At 32.5% G+C, this 10857-nt stretch overlaps 1 pseudogene; it reads left to right on the top strand.

Annotated features, from left to right (window-relative positions):
* Positions 1 to 682: 682 nt before the first annotated feature.
* LOC131868785 (cucumisin-like) lies at positions 683 to 4602 on the top strand (annotated as a pseudogene).
* The last annotated feature ends 6255 nt before the right edge of the window (positions 4603 to 10857 follow it).

The raw sequence follows: 10857 nt of genomic DNA on the forward strand, positions 1-10857 counted from the left end.
ATCATCGAATTCGAAATCAGATTATGGTCCTCTCCTTCTCTCACTTAGAGTTCATATATTAATTCTTCCCAAAAACTAAACATATTTTTCCATAGTAATCATCGAATTTGAAATCAGGATATGGTGCTTTGCTTTCAGTGGTAATCGTTTGTTTATAATAGTTTCCCTTTCTTAAATTGAAATTCAGTTTAAATTCGGGCCATTTGTGTGTGGTTGATAATATTAGGAATGCGACAAATGTGGGTATAAATTCAAACGACCTTGGACCGACGATTCAATCGATGATTTCAGCCTTGGCGCCTTCTCAAAACTTGTTTGTATTAAGAAGACAACGGCAAATACCGCATTCTATTATTGTTTTCGATTATTGCTTTCCATTGTTTTCTGTGAAACGCCTCGGAGTAACGTGGTGCAAGACAATGTTTTACTTATATATTACAAACGAGAGTTCATAATAGATGGCCTCTTTCATTGCATTTTGAGACCTCTTCATGGCAGGCACAGTGATAACCCATCTTGCGTTTCCCTTGATTTTTCTCCTTATCCTTGTCTCCACAGCTACTTCTCAATACTTGAATGTAAAGGTAATATCTTCATCTCCCTCTTTTTGACATGTTACCCCTCAAAAATGTTTTACTGACTGAACTTTTTTTTCTTGCCAAATCTGGTTTACATAGTGTATATGGGTGATATTCCACCCCCAGATATACAAGATCACTCCCTAACATCAGCGACTGCATCCCACCTTTCATTGCTTTACACTCTACTTGGAAGGTTATTACATAATTATTTCCTCTTGTATGTCCACTCTGTTGTTCTAAAGAAGAACTATTCTTCTAAATTTTATTTTTTCAATATGCCTGTTAAGCCATGAGGCAGCACGGGAATCTTTGGTTCATAGTTATTGGAAGAGCTTTAACGGATTTGTGGCTTGTCTTTCTTCATCTCATGCCCAACATCTCTCAAGTAAGATTGCCGCTGTACTTAACAAAAAACAATTGTAAGAATTATTAGAATGCGGTAGGGATAATATAATGGTGGACATATAATAGTTTGTTTCATAAATATAGTTTGTGTGCAGTAGACATGTTTCAATATTGACCCATGCCATGCTTGTTTGTGAATTATAGATACAGTGGGTGTAATTTTAGTGTTTGAAAACAGAAAGATTGAACTCTTGACAAGTAGATCATGGGATTTTGTGGGATTCCCTCTATCTCAGCAAACCAATCATTTGGAATATCAAAATGACGTAATTGTTGGCGTTCTAGATACGGGTATAAAAATAACAATAGAATCTTCATTGGTGCTATAGAATAGATAGTAAAATGGTTGCGTATATATCTCACATTAGCGTTACATATTTATTCTGAAAAAATCTCTAAACCAATTTAGATCAATTTGACTGTAGGGGTATGGCCGGAATCTGAAAGTTTCGATGACACTGGATTGGGTCCCATTCCCCCAAAATGGAGGGGTGTTTGCCAAACAACGCCCGACTTCAAAGCCTGCAATAAGTACTCTCATCCGTGCAGTAACACTGTAGACAATAATTCTTTTGAGATTTTGCCATGCTGACAACTGAATTTAACTGTTTCCTAGGAAAATAATAGGTGCACGCTTTTATTATAAAGGCTTTAGATCTCCACTACCAGCTGGCGAGTTCCTCTCTCCAAGAGATGCATCTGGCCATGGAACACACACCTCCTCCACAGCTGCTGGAAGCATTGTCAGAAATGCCAGCCTTATGGGATTAGCCCAAGGAGACGTACGTGGAGGATTACCTGGCGCAAGGATTGCTGTATACAAGGTTTGTTGGTTAGATTCTTGAAGCGATGTAGATCTCCTTGCAGCGTTTGATGATGCAATCTATGATGGTGTGGATGTCATCTCTGTCTCAATTGGGCATGGTTTATCCATGTATTACCCACTTGACTGCTTTGAAGATAGCATTGCAATAGGAGCATTCCATTCAATGAAGAGAGGAATCTTAACATCAAATGCTGCATGTAACGATGCCCTTGAGGGATCTGTTTGCAATTATTCCCCATGGTCTCTGACAGTGGCTGCAAGCACCATCGATCGCCAATTCAAATCACAACTTGTCCTGGGAAATCAAATATCTTTCTAGGTAAACCAAATATCATTGTGTTCAACTGATATTAAGTGAGCAAAGTTCTAATGTGCTGAGTTTAATGGTTACGTAGGGGCATGCTATAAACACATTCACAATGGAACAGCCTTGGTATCCTTTAGTATATGGAGGAGATGCTGCTAATGTTTCTGGGGGGTTTTCTTCACAGGACTCGAGGTGAAATACATACTACATCACATGAATTGATAAAAAATTAGTTTGTTAAATTAAGTTTTCTTATTTTCTTGAACTCAAATCTCTCCATTTGTATGAATGTGAATTGGTCAGTGGTTGCGGGTTCTATTCCCTGGATCGCAGCTTAGTTCAAGGAAAAATAGTGCTTTGCAACTTAAAAGATGGCAGTAATCAGCCGGATGGCGGAGTGTATGTCTCTGGAGGGGCAGGTGCCATAATAATGTATGATTACTTCAATGATACAGCTTTCTCGTTCATGGTTCCTACCACAGTTATATCAACTGAACAGGGAGAGGCTATCAGATCTTACATCAATTCTACAAGGTACGATGCATAGATAATAATAAATCACTTTTGTCATCATAAGGTTGCGCTTGATGGACTAGAAAGTCATCCTAGGACTTCAACTAAATAAATTAAGAACATCTTTAAGCCAAAAGTAGTATGCCGATAGACCAAAACCCAATAGATTTATGAAACCTCATTAATATTTACGTATTGATCTCGCAAAAATATCTTTATTAGCTGATGGGGAGTTGGTATTTAACAACTGGCTGCAGCCTGTGTAGTCTCGTGCTCAGCCTAAAGAAAAGATGTGTCTGAGTGAGTCCCTTTAAAAGCTTCTATTACGAAGGCTTAGGGTGGTTGAGCCATTTTATGTTTAGAAAGATTTTACAGGCTTAGGGTGGTTTAGTGCATTATTCATACAAAGATCATCTAAATATAATAACTTTCTTATACGATTTATCTCTAACTGTGATCAGTAAAAGATTTGTGAATTAGTAAGCTGCCTTTAGAGTATGCCACGTTGATTCTAAGATCGCTTCACTTTAGGAGGATCCTAGATGCAGATGGTTAGGACTGTAGTGTTTGTTCTAGTGCCTAGCCGTATTCGCCCATTTTAGGTTATCCAGTGGTTATTAATTAAATCCAAAATTGATTAATAAGTTTGAACCCCAATTCAAAATCAATATAAAAAAAATCAAACAAATCTTGATATTTAGAAAAGTTATATTTATGGTACAATAATAAAGGCTGAAATTAATTTTTTTTCTTTTAATAGTTTCAAAACGCTCTGACATGGATAGTTTAGTAACAAAATGAAAATTCATAATAAAACCTTATTTGTAGTGAGTATGTCAGTATTTAGTTAAAATCATGATTCTCCATGCTCTAAGAGATGATTTATGTTTTCATTTCGTATATTTCATCAGGTCTCCTGTTGCAAGTATAGCAAAAAGTGTGGCTCGGAATAATTTACCTGCACCTATAGTAGCTTCATTCTCATCTAGAGGTCCCAGCCGAATTACACTAGACCTTCTAAAGGTATGAATAAAACATATATGTGATATGAATTTGAAATTTCATTTCCATAGGACCTATACTGATCTGAATTAACTACTAGACAAATTTAATCATCTCATTTGTCCTTGACAGCCTGACATCAGTGCACCAGGTGTAGATATTTTAGCTGCTTGGTCAAAAGCTGCAATAGTGAGCCAGAATCCTTTGGACAAAAGGGCAGTGGATTTTAACATAGTATCTGGAACATCCATGGCATGCCCTCATGCAACAGGAGCAGCTGCCTATGTCAAGTCATTTCATCCTGACTGGTCTCCTGCTGCTATCAAATCCGCTCTCATGACTACAGGTGGCTATCCATTCCACAACCCAAAAATTGTATACATTCATTTATTTTTCTTATCTATACTGACAGTTTAGTTTGTGATGTAGCATTTACATTGAATCCAACATTAGATGGCTATCAAGATGGAGAATTAGGATATGGTGCAGGGCAAATTAATCCCCTCAAGGCCATCAATCCGGGGCTTGTATATGATGCTGATGTAAATTCCTATATCAATATGCTATGCAGCCAAGGATACGATAAAACATCTTTACGTTTGCTGACAGGAGAATTTATCAGTTGTCCTTCAAATTTATCAAAAAATGGAGTATGGGACCTTAATTATCCTTCCATAATGGTTATTGGCAACGCAAGTGAGCCTGTTTTTGCACAATTTCCAAGAATAGTTACAAATGTAGGACCTGCAAAATGTACTTACGAAGCCAAAATAGATGCACCCTTTGGAATGAACGTGACAGTAGAACCAGATACACTATATTTCACATCCTCTAGCCAGAAAGTATCATATAACCTGAAAATTAAAAGTGAAGTTGTACCAGATGATTACACTTTACTATCAGGTGCATTGACTTGGAGCTATGGCAATTACAGTGTGAGAAGCCCCATTCTTGTCTATCTATTATAATGCGAAACAGTAAGATAACCATAAGATAACCATAGCCTCTACAAGTACCTATTCATTCGGCATCACTTCAAAGATAATGCCATTAAAACCAAAAGTAAATGTCCTTGGTGTAATTCATAGTTGTCGTTTTGCTTTTACTTATGTTGTGACGATATTTCCCAACTAAAAAATCGCCAGAAATTTGTCTCAATGGTCAACGTGGACCATTTAGAATGGAATTATCAGAGTGCTCTCGACGCAATTGAATGGTTCATATTATATTAAAACAAGACTCTATTTCAGAATATTTTGAAGAAGTGTTAGAAGAGGTTTAGTTTGATGGATTAGAAGGTTTGTTTTCCCTACGGCTATTCAAGATCAAATCTTAAAAGGATATTTAATATAGAATATTTTAAATTGATATTTAATATAGGATATCTTAAAATGATATTTAATAGAGAATTTTAAGTTGTTATAATTGGTATTTTATAGTTGGTTCCTAATGTAGCTATGGGTTCTAAATTAATGAACTGCTAACTTGTATATTTAGCTTTTCATAAACAATTTATAGTGTGCATGCTTGAAATGAACTTGTATCATTTTCATGTTAGTGGTAGAAAATAACTTATATTGGTCTCGTGTTATTGCTTGTATAAACAAGCATAATTGTAAATGAAATAATATTATATAAAACTTGATCACTACTATAATTGTTTTGCAATAAAGAGAGCAAGGTGAAGGAGAGAATGGTGAGGGTAGGTAAGACATGTAGATGAGGATAGTTTGACAGAAGAGTGAGAACCCTGTGTTGACAATACTTCCTAGCCAATCAATAATTGTTGTTTTAGATCCTATTAACACTCATACAAGACTAATCTCTTCATGGATACTAAGTCATATTATTAGTTTATTCCAGTCCCCTTTGATGAGGATGTTCTAATCTGCTCTTCTCAATAAAGTGCTACATTCAATCTTAAAATGTGAGTGGGTTATCCATGGCATTCTATAGATATCAATTCAAACAATCTTATCTTCTATAATAGCTTATATATTTATGTTACAAGAAGATAAAATTAATAATATCATTTGGAAAATTACTCTAAATACTATTTGGAAAGAAGCCTAATTCTTCTAAACTAACCACAATGAAGTTTGTGGTAGGGAAATTCTTGGCCTTGCCCTATGGACTTGTGCATCCATTGTATCTTTTTGTATGGACCCAATGCCATCTATGTTTGGCCTACTTTTATATACAAAGGAGGTCTTTTCATATTTTTGTTATGTATGCACCCATTGCTCCCATTGAAACAGCTCAATTATGGGAATGGATGAGACACAACCTACCTAGAGAAATTTTTAAGTACAAATTAGAAACAAATTCCTTCTAAGTATCTCAAAAATGGTAATAGAATGTGTTATGTAGCATATGCTTTCAGCCAAATCTTATATTATTTTTATATACATATATTACCTAAAATAGATTTTTAATTGTTACAATAACATATGATTGTTGCACCATTTAATCCAATTCTTGGGTACATATAGAGGGAACTTTTAATCTACTATAACTGCTTGTTATTTGAATTTTTTTTTGTTTTTTTCTAAAATAATGATTAAATTGGCTACCTTCTTACTTTAATTTGTTTTTGAATTCTATGGCATTGACCCTACCATTATCATTAATTTAGAGCAATGAGTGGTACAATTACCAACAAAATTATGTATTGTTAAAGGCAATAGGTGGTATAATCACAAAAATATTTATAAGAAACTAAGTTCAAAGGGTAGTATGATGGCCAATAAAATTATAGCAAATCAAGGGAAAAGTGTGGTATGATCACCAATAAAATTATAGGCAATTATGGATAAAGATTAACACAATGGACAATGCAATTATAGATATATTAGGGAGAAGATTTATTGTTACTATGCAATTATAGAAAAATCTTACTCACAAATTTGGATTTTTTTAGTTTTATCTAGTTTTCTTATTTTTGAAGTTTGGCTTAGGAAGACATATAGCCTTAAGGGATCACATTGGAATGTGTCCTATTTTCTTAAAATTTGACTCTAGAAATTTGAATTTAGTCAGTACTTAAATTGATATTTCGAGTTCTCAAAATTTTAATTTGAGGTGGGAGAGTAGCAAACCATGTGGAATTCTTTGTAATTTTCAAAACACTTTAAAATAAATGAAAAGGAAGAGAAAATGGCATTAGAAATTTTAATAGGTAGAGGGCACGACTGTAAAATATGGTAGCAACAAATTATTTGACAATATATCTAAGAAATTATTGAGTTTAGTAGTAGCATATTAAGGAGGTTCATGTTAACAAAGAGGCGTGATTTTTTTGAAATATAAATAAAAGGAAGAGGGGGAATAGAAAGGAATGAGGCCAAGGAGGATAGTGAAAAATAAAATAAAAAGAAGAAAGGAGAGATTGTGCATAGTAAATGAAGAGGATTTAAATTCAAAACTGTTATGTCATCTATTAGAAAATATATTAATAAAATATTTTTCTATTTATATAAAATACCAATTTAAAGTGATATGTTGATAATTAAGCATAAAAAAAAATATTTTACTAGATTGAAATTTGATGGATAAGTTTTTTAAGCTACTTAATTTGGTAGTTTGGTAAAAATCCTAAATTTGGACTCCATCAAGTGTTTAACTCGAGTAGCGTGTAGCACTTGTGTCAAGAGAAGGAATCTTTAAAAAAAATTTGTGGGTGATAGGGAAGGAAAAAACACCTTCAAATATGGAAGATTCATGGAAGATGGCACACAAAGATTGTCGGCAAAGAGAAGTAGCATAAGCTAGTGGTAGGGCAATACTAGAGATGATGAGAGGAATTGTAGCAAGACTGGCTACAATAGAAGTAGCATAGAGAAGAGGAGTACATGTAGTATATAATAGTGAGATGAAAATGAAGTTGAATCATTAGAAATTAACATAAAAGATGATGATGAAAATGAACCAGAGACGAGATTTTTATGGGAAATATAAAAAAATAGTAGTAAACCAAGGTCAAATCCTCAAATTTATAATAGAATTTTAAATGTATAAGAAATTATTGATTGAAACCAAATATGGATAAATATTTTAATTTTTTATTGATTAAAGATCCCCAAAAGGTGAATTTTTCTTACAAGAAACTATAGGGAAACACATATTTATCAAGGGATCATGTGTAGATTGAAAGTAAATAGAAAATTAAAGAGAAAATAAAATCATAAGAAATAATAATGACAAAATTGAAAGAAAATTTTCTTCACGTATATTATCAAATTAACTTGTTCAAATATTTACAAATTTTGAAGTAAAAAAAGACTGTGCAATAGTACACTAAAGAGTTTTATAAATTAAGTATCTAAGTAGAACATGTACACAATGATGTTGAGGAGATTTTGAGATATGTTAATATTTTGCATTATTCTATTCAAGATAAAATAATCATGGTTTGAATAACAAGGGTGGAAGAAGCATACTAATCTTCCTTGAAACCAAAGGAAAAGATTGCTTAAAAAATCTAGATTTAGAGGCAAATTTGTATGAGGAAGAGGGTAATCAAACAATGGTAAGGGATATCAAAACAAACAAGGATAATCCATCACTTTACAAACAAACACTAAGGATAATAATGGAATACAAGATTATCCTGGGGGAGAGGAAATTATTCTCATGGTAAAGGATACTTTGGAAGAGGCAGAGGAAGAGGATTCACTGGTACATGTTTTCAATTCAGAGAGGCTATGTATAACTCATTTGAATATCCTCAAATATAATGAGTGGTGGAAAAATAAAAGAGGTAGGAATCAATGTGGCACAAGGAAAATAAAAATGTGGCTTCACCAAATCATGGAGAAGATCCCAAAGATGGAGATTCTTTGATTCTATGATGAATTGTTTTAAATCTAGAGAAGGAAAATAAGAGCCATTCTAAATATGAAATTTGATTTGAACAAGGTGTAATTTAGGTTGAACATTTTTTAAGGTCATAGTGGCTAGTAGTACTAATGTAATTATGTTTGAATAAATTGTCAAAAGGCTAAAGTTGAAGAGGATGAAACATCCTAGTCCATATAGAGTTTCCTAGCTACAAAATGAATATCAGTTGGTGATAAATGAGCAATTTTTATAGATTTTTAAAATGATATTTATAAGGGAGACAATTTGTGTGATTTAATTATAATGGATGCATGTTAAATTATTTTAGGTAGACCTTGGCAATTTGATAGACACGTTGTTCATAATGGTAAAAAAATTACATACAAAATGTATAATTATGGAAAGCAGTGCATTTTTGAATCCACTAGTTGATTAGAAAGAAGAAGTTGAAAACAACCCCAAGAATCATTTGGTTTTTTAAAATAAATTATTGAAGGAATTGAAGAAACAGAGAATATAATATGCTTTAATTCTTAAACTAACAGTAATTATGACAACAAAGAAGAATAGGGAGTTACCAAAATAAATTTAAGAAATTTTGAAAGACTATGTAGATATATTGATGAAGAGGTTACTTGATTGATTGCTACCTATCAAGAGTATAATTAGTTAAGACGATTTAATTCATGATGTGATTTTACCAGATTAATAATTATATAGAATGACTTTAATGGAGAATGAGGAAATTAATAGGAAAGTGCAATATTTGTGAGATAATGGTATGATCAATAAAAGTCCCAATCCATTTGTTGTTCCAATAGTAATGACAAACAAAAAGGATGAGGAATGATGGATTTGTACAAATTTGAGGTCTTCAAATAAAATAATATTGAAATACATGGTTTACTGGTCATAATTGGTTCATGTAATGGATTGTTTGAGTGGAGCCAATTACTTCACAAAAAAAATGATTTGAAGAGTGGGTGCCATCAAATACGATTGAGAAAGAGGGATTAATAATAGACATCCTTTAGGAAAAAATAATGTTTGTACAAATAGTTGGTGATACCATTTGGATTGGCAATGCACCCAACAACTTCATAAGATTAATGAACAAAGTGTTGAAGCCTTTTTTGGGTAAGTTTGCAATAATTATATTTTTTTAGTAAAATAAAAGAAAAATTGCAACAACAAGTTAGAGAAATATTCTAGAGGTTTAAAGTGTAAAATTTCTTAAAAAATTTGAAGAACTATAGTTTTATTAGACAAAATTTAATTTACTTGCGATTCGTTATTTTTAAATTGGACAAAAAATGGATCTAGAAAAGGTCAAAGTAATCGTGGATTGGCCTTCATCAAGGAGTATGTTTGAAGAAAGAAGCTTTCATGGATTAGTAAGGTTCTATAGGAGTCTCATCACATATTTTAGTGGAATTTATGCAGATAACAGGAAAGAGTTTTCTTAAACAGCTATAACAAAGATGCTTTTATTTGTTGAAAAAATTATAAGTCAACCTTTTCACTATTTCATTTTGAAATAGTGATTCAAGTAGATTGTGATGCAAGTGGGGCTAAAATTGAAGGAGTACTAATTCAAGATGCAAGTATAATGTCCTACTTTAGTGAGAAGTTTAATGAGGTAAAAAGAAAATACTCAATGAAAAATCAAGAATTTTGTGTAATTGTATAGGCACCTAAGAAATGAAAACACTATTTTCTACCTAAGGATTTCATGTTGTATAATAACCATAATGCATTATTATTCAAAAATATACAAGGTAAGTTAAATTAGAAAGATGCAAAGTTGACCAATCTAACCCACTAGGCTAATGCATTAAGTCTAAAATGTTCACTACTAACTAAAATGAGAGTTAATATTGGTTTTTTGATTCTATATGGGAGCTATGTGAAGAAGATGCTAATTTAAAATATGCATGGGTTGCATGGAAGAGTCTGATGGAAAAGGATAGAACTTCATCATTAGAGTATTTATTCAGGACATTTTTTTGTTTAAAGGGAAGAGATTGTGCATACCCCAAGGATCAAATATTGTGCAACACACTCTTATTTTATAATATTTTTTTGTTCAATTAAACTATTTAATTGTGTGAAGAGTATACTGTGATTTAATTCAAACTAGTGCATGTTGATCATTTGAAACAAATTTCTACATAAAGCATCATTAAAACATAACTAGAAGTAAAATAACAACTATGAATTACATTAATTTTTATTTTAATCATACAAGTTTAGAAGCAATTCCTAATGAATAGGTACTCATAGATTCTATGAGTACCTTACTACAAAAAATATGCTTCTCACATTGTAGTTGTCATAGCTTCAACTCAATACACCTAATAGAAAAGCCCAACCATCTTGGGTGC

Source organism: Cryptomeria japonica, unplaced genomic scaffold (genome assembly GCF_030272615.1).
Source record: "Cryptomeria japonica unplaced genomic scaffold, Sugi_1.0 HiC_scaffold_219, whole genome shotgun sequence".
Classification (NCBI taxonomy): Eukaryota; Viridiplantae; Streptophyta; class Pinopsida; order Cupressales; family Cupressaceae; genus Cryptomeria; species Cryptomeria japonica.